At 34.3% G+C, this 7,398-nt stretch overlaps 1 pseudogene; it reads right to left on the bottom strand.

Moving 5' to 3' along the window:
- Positions 1-6,193: 6,193 nt before the first annotated feature.
- Positions 6,194-7,125, bottom strand: LOC119000917 (60S ribosomal protein L6-like; annotated as a pseudogene).
- Positions 7,126-7,398: the final 273 nt, after the last annotated feature.

Genomic DNA, 7,398 nt, shown 5'->3' with positions numbered 1-7,398 from the left:
ATCCAGTAAAAATTTTATATGAGCAGTGTCCAAGATTTTGCTGCATATGTTTTCTTATAGAATTTTTATGGTTTCAGGTCTAACATTTAAGTCTGTGGTCCATTTTGAATTTATTCTTGTGTGTGGTGTTAAGAAGGTGAAACATATTCATTGAAAAAAATGAATAAACATAAATGAATAAAAATAAATGAAACATTCATTGAAAAAAATGAAACATATTCATTGTTTCATTTTTCTACACATATCTATCCAATTTTCCCAACGCCATTTACTGAATAAGCTATCACTAGCCCATTGTATGTGCTTGCTTCCTCTATCAAGTTTTAAATTGTCCATAGGGGTGTGGATTTATTTCTGGGCTCTCTATTATGTTCCATCGATCCATGTGTCTGTTTTTATGACAGTACCAAGCTGTTTGATTACTATGGACTTATAATATGGTTAAATATTAGGTAGCATGCTTCCTCCAGCTTTGTTCTTCTTTCTCAGGATCTCTATTGCTATGCAGGACCTTTTGTAGTTCCATATAAATTTTTTTAAATATTTGTTCAAAATACTTCATCTCTGTCATAACTGAATAGGAAAGCACCAGGCTCAGATGGATTTAGCAATGAATTTTACCAAACATTTAAGAAACAATAACAATTTTCTGCAATATCTTCCAGGAAACCATATATTACAAGGCAAGTATTAAAATGAGCTAAAGATGTCTCATTTCACCTATTTAAGTTTATACTGGAAGTTCCACATCATACAATAAGAGAACAAAAAGAAATACAGGTATACACATTGAGAAAGAAAACTGTTCATGTTTATAGATGATAGAATTGTCTATATGAAAAATCGCAAGAATCATTCTCTCTTTTTTTTTCAGTTTTAATACTCTAGTGATATATTATTGGTTGTAAGGATGTAAAAAAGAAAAATGAGTATATCCTTCAGTTTTGAGTCGCAATCCCTAGAATTTCTGATATTCCCATCTGGAGAACAATCATTTTCTGCCCCTAAATGAACCACTCTCATTACTAAGGAATGTTACTACTGTAAGTGCATTCTGTAATGAGATAAAGGGGAAAAGCAATTGAGAACTGTTGTTCCATTTTAAGCAAAAGAGAATTACACTTTATGAGTTACTAGGAAATATAAACAACCAAAAAACAAGACAATACTTCATCTGGATTAAAATATATTACAAAACTGAAAAGTTTACCAATAGCAATTCAGAAAAATGTTTAAGGAATATATGTATGCATTCTTACATGGTCACATACATACATTAAACCTGTATGTATGTATGTATACACATATATTTACATATAAACATATATATGATATACAGGTATATTTATCTATGTATATTTCTAACATAATTAACCTGAGATGATTAATCTAGTTATTTGAAATAAGTCTTATGGTTTTATATTTGTTAGTATTTGTCAGATACTTTAGGTAGATCTTCAACACAAAATAATAAATCAGTTTTTCAAGAAAAAACAATGTATGTGTTCACCTACTTGTTGAAGATTAAAGAAAACAGAAAGGCTCTGAGTAGGAATTAAACCTGTAAAAGCACAACCTTTTCCATAAAAAGCTTAACAAAGCTCACTGAGGTATGGGCTTGAAAAACCATGGCTAAAGGCATATCTCCTTTCTGAATGTGTAAATGTATCTACTTTTGTATGTGTAAGTTCTCAATTGAATTACTACCTAGGTCATCTCAGACCACAGGTGGAAGTAGATGGTTGTTTTAATTCCAGAAAAATCCCTCTGCCTGACTCCTTGTCCTGTGCAACAAAGTTGAGAAGTTGCAAAAATTGTATTAGGTATTTCCTTCCAGTTACCTTAAACTTTTCATTGAATTTTGGAGCAGTTATAAGTTTAGGAGCTGACCATGTATGAGGGATGAAGTAGGTCTTCTGGGTTCCTTGAATTCTTGGTTCTCAGCTATCCATAAACATTCTTGAAAGCAAAACGTATTTCCCCATTTCCAACACTGTAATATTCTTTAACCATCTTGCCACTATACCTTTCTGAAGGGCAGAATACAGATTCCCAACCAAATTATGAGCTTCGAATTCTGTGAACATATGATGCAATTATTTATCTGCACCCAAAGAGACATCTAAAATGACTGCAAAAAATAGATTAGATGTTTATTTGTGAAATAAACATTTCCCCTTTCTAAATAAACAAATGTTTGCTATAATCTTAAAATATTGATTTTTTTGATGTTTAAATGAAGAGAACACTAAATATTTAAAGCAGTGTTGTTATGTTGTACAGATAAGGTCATTCTGTAAAGTGAAGATATGTGTTAATCATGAAAATAAACTTTGAATTAGTTTTCAAATAAACACAGTCCTCACTATCTCCGGACAATGTTTCAGTGACACAGTAGGCTTTTCCATAGCACAAAGAATAAGCTTTTATTTTAAAACTCAGAAATTTTCAGGTTGTAACCTGAAAAATGCCTAAAAGATTTTTTAAAGGGCATCACTGAGAAAAGTAATCTTCTTACTTGGTAATTGGCTTCAGCCAAAACTTCTCAAGATATCGTTTTAACAGATCAAGAGTTTCAGTTTCCCAAGTTTATCAGGTTTTTACACATGTAGTTCAGTTGCTGACTTGAGAAATTTTTGAAAAGCTTCTAGTGAAAAATTTAGATGGAAAAGTTACAATAAAAATGTATTTTAAGACAAAGCAGGGCAAGATATTTTAACTCTAAATGTGTTTTGCTTGAGACATAGTACAATGTAGTAGAAAGGGATGAAGAAATAGGAAAAATAACCACTTGCTATAAAAATACTTATCAGATAAAGATCAAAGCCACTGAATTCTGGTTCTTTTTCAAAAATAAAATCCACTACTTAATTCTTATAACTGGCTTCCAGTTATAGGACACATATAAAAACGAGCTTTAATTTGTATTGAATAATTAGTTATCCCTTCTGCTATATCCTGTTAACCAAACCAAATCACAAGGCTAGCCCTGTTTTAAGGGTAAGGCAAATAGATTTTTATTGATGTAAGAAGTTGCAAAATGATATTATGAAGGCATGGATGCTGGAAGAGCTAAATAGAGAAAACTGTACATCATAAAGGAGTAAAGATATTTCTATAAGGACTAAAATATCACAACCCAAGTTTATAATTTTGATGACACTTTATATATCTTCTACTTTAAATATGTATGTCATATATAATAGCATAGTTATATGTGTGAATATATATATGTATGTATATATTTCTTCAAAGATTTAAATACCATGCATCTCAACTATGTACAGGGTCCAGCATAAATAATGCCCCTTTTTATTACAAAATTTTATTATAAAATCATAAGCATGTAATTCTGTAAGATAATATCACACTCAAGCACAACATATGACAGTTTAAGTGAAATGTTCAAATAATTACACCCATATTATTACCCTATGAACCACAGTCAAGCAAGCCTTATTTCTGCTGGACCCTGTATTTTACTGATTGTTGAAGTCAATTTATGGTTTAAAGGGCTAACACACTATTCTGTTCATTAAGTGAAAACCTATATTTTTTTCAGCCTTTTTCAGCTAGGATCACAGGAGTGAATTAAGTTCAATGCCTTAAGGAATCTGTTGGATGTAGTGAGTTAACTTTTCTTCTATGCATCTAGAATGGTACTAGTTAAGCACCATGCTTGGAAAATGTGAGAACAAAGTATAATTAAAAATTATAAAAGTATAAATTACACTTTATAATTATTTAATTACAAAGTATAATTAATGGTTAAATAAATATACTTTATTAAAATTACATGTTCTACTTTTTAATAAAATTAGCAAAATCCAACCATATAAATTTAATAAGTTAAAGTATTTGAAGTTCTAGTTTTCATTGAACATCTAGTAATCAAGATAATCAGTGTCATGATCCATTCATGTTATAAATGGTTCTACAATATAGATTGTTTAATGTAGACAAATATTCTGCAGCTATCATCTGCGAATGTAACACTACATTAAATCATAAGTACTTTAAGAGCCATAATTTCAAACAGCAAAGGAATAAAACAAACGGATTCTTGACACTACTTGGTAATGATATTGCCTGCAGTAATCCATCTATTCAGTGTTTACTATATGAAAAGGATTTTGTATGTTAAAAATGAAAACAAAAATGTATTTGTCGTTTCCCACCTAGACACTTTCTGTTCTAATGTTCTCTGTACTACAAAAAAAAGTCTGTCTTTCAGACATTTTTTCAGACAAAACTGAAAGACAAATACATTTTTTGTCTGTCTTTCAGTTCAAGCACAACCCAGAGCTCACAGCATTGGGACGCCCTCAAGCATCCTGGTAAGACACAGGACAAAGGATGCAAGGAGGCCCATGGGACTAAGATTTCCAGGTTTAGCTAATAAAAGTTTAGGTTTCTCAGTTTAACACCACATTTTTATGTGAGTATTTCCCAAAGATTGCAAGGAGCACAATTGTCTGGGTGGAATTAAAATCTAAGTATGCGTTCAGTATCTTATCTGACAATCCTACATTAGCCGTTAAAGGCGGTGTTTAGGCTATGGGTTAAAAACTGTTCTTGTTAAGCACGAAACTCCACTGACAAATTCACCAGTGTGCTTTTTTTAACAAATGTATTTTTTGGCTGATTGGAGTGTTCCAGGTCCTCAAAGGGGCCAAATTGCCAGATCTGCAGCAGGGCACTTCCTGTCCTGGTCTAACGGTGGCGCTCTGCCAGGTCCTTTCTGTTTAGTACTCTGCCTTTCCTAACTTTGGGCCAGTTCCCATTATTATCCTCCAATATACCGCTTCTATCCAGAGGCAGAAAAGGATCATTTTCTTCACATGTATCTTTTCTTTCAAAGCAAAGAAAGTTTTAGCCTAAGCCTGTAAAAGTCCTTTTGTGCCTCGTTGGCCCAGAAACTGGTTGCATTTGTATGTCAAAATGAGTCATTGACAAGAGAAACCTTAACCTCGTTGCTAGTGTAGAACAGTTATAACCCAAGTTTTATAGGAAAGGAGTGAACAGATTCAGACTAAAAATGTAGCTTGCAACACAGTCTTATTACACATCCCTTGGAAGCCAACTTCTCTACTTTCCAAGATAACCATTTCCTCTCACTTTCTTTCTTTCCATTCATTCCTTCAACACAGAATTGTGAAGATTTTCTACGTGCCAGGAATTAGTCTTGATGTTGTAGATATGTCATCAGATAAACTTTCTCTATAAAACTTACGTAATCCCTTCCTTCTTTTTCTAAATCAATTGATGACTTCATTCTATTACTAAATAAAAAAACAGAAGTAATAAGATGGAAAGAATTCACTTTCCCATCACAAAAATCTGTGTTTGCTTAAATTTTCACATCTGTCTTCCATGATAAGTACAGAAAATTTACATATATATGTGTGTGTGTATATATATATATGTATACACACATATACATATGAAATATAGTTTGTCCAGAAGGTATCCAGCAATATCATATGAAACACAGAGACATTTGTTGAAGAAAATACCAGATACAAGAAACACTGTATGTAGGACAATGACACCTCAGTCCCTTTCAGAGTAGGCACCTTGGAACCTCACACAGTTCTCCCAAATGCCATCAGCTGCCTCATTGTATTTTTCTGAATCTTATCAATGGTCTGAAATCTCTTCCCTTTCAAAGATGATTTTCATTTTGGGAAAATGCCAGAAGTCCCAGGGCAACAAAGCTGGCCTCTAGGGATGCTAAGTCACCTGGGTGATTTGACGTTTTGCAATAAACCTCGGCACTATACATGAGACATGAAACATGAGCAGGCATATTGTCATGATGAAGCTGCCAATCCGCAGTTGCCCATAGCTTTGGCCTTCTGAATCATTCCAATAGTTTCAAAGGAGGAATGTTCAAGCTTAATGCAAATTTTGATGCAGATTCGTTGCTCTACTTGCTCAGTCATTTTGAACGTGACGGCCACTTAGTACACATGCTCACTCAATGGTGTCTACCACCCCCACTGACTAGGAAAGTGAAGTCATCATTGTTCATGCACATGCATTCCTGTCTACTCTCCTTGGCTTCCAGGTTACATCAATGTTGTGTCATCTGTTCTTGTGTATTAATAATAGCTGGACTTCTTCTGGATAGGCTATATGTATATATATAATTTTATATAATCATGGATCTGAAGAATTGTTTCATTTCTTTAACATATCAGTTACTTAATAAGGTTTTTCAAAAGAAATTTAGAACTTCATTTTGTGGGGATAAGGCCCATTTGTGACAGCAAACACAGAGAGGAGGTAGCCGTGCGGCTAAGGAACGGCTTTGATTTTTGGCAGAATTTGCAAGTCCGTGGCTTTCTGATCAACCTTGTATTGCTCTGTAATCTTGTATTTCTCTTTCTCAGAGTTGAAGGTCTTTCCCTCCCGGTGTCTGGGCTTGCTCAGCTTCTTCTTCTTGAAGTAAGGAGATGAGATGTTTGGGGATTTTCACACCATCAGTGAGATGTTTGGGGATTTTCACACCACTGATATCAATTTTGGTGGAGGTTGAGATGGCAAATTTCTGGTGTGTTCTATGCAGAGAAACTCAATTCCAGGCCAGAGGTCCAGTCACAAGTGGCAAGCCACTGCTCAGTGGCTTCAGGAAAACCACCCTCTTGCCTCTGTGGTGCCCAGTGAGGATGATCAGAATGGTCCCAGGAGTGATGCTGGCCCATGGTCTTCTCACGTGCTGACTGAAGGGTTTCCTGCCATGGCTCAACAGCTTTCTAGGCACATCCTCAGTAGGATAGTATCCGGCATTTCGTGACATTTAGCCCCTCAGGTACCACTATTCTTTTCACTACCAACTGGTTTAGTGACAGTAGCCACAACTTTCTCCTTTTCCTTTCCAATGCTGGATTTAGCTGCAGAATACTTCCTCTTGGACATGGGCTTTTGGGAATATATAGCTGACCAGGAATACCTGCAAATTCCTCTGACTAGGACAGAGTTTCGGCTGCAGTGGGGTTTCCCCTTCTTAGATGTCTTGGCCTTGAGGTCGTTACCCTTCTTAACCTTGCCACCAGCATCAGCCTTCCTGGCTTTGGGTTTCTTCTCCTTAGTATCTAGCTTCTCAGTTTTTTCATCCACCATCTTGCAAGATGGGAAAGACTGAAAAGTTGTTTTATAAAATCATATACATATTATTTTATATATATTATATCTGATTTTATAAAACAACCCTTATATATTATATAATATATAACTATATTATATATTTATATATAATTTTATAAAACAACTCTTCAGATCCATGATTATATCACTCTTGCCATCACAATGTCTTTCTTCTTGCAGGTATACCTTTCTCCCACATCAGCAATCCCCTCCCCTCTAACAATTTACTCTATCAGAACATAAGCAATT

Source organism: Sturnira hondurensis, unplaced genomic scaffold (genome assembly GCF_014824575.4).
Source record: "Sturnira hondurensis isolate 20B ecotype Veracruz unplaced genomic scaffold, ASM1482457v3 Scaffold0016462, whole genome shotgun sequence".
Taxonomy (NCBI): Eukaryota; Metazoa; Chordata; class Mammalia; order Chiroptera; family Phyllostomidae; genus Sturnira; species Sturnira hondurensis.
The sequence above is the reverse complement of the archived record's forward strand: the minus strand, read 5'-3'. Positions and strand labels throughout refer to the sequence as shown.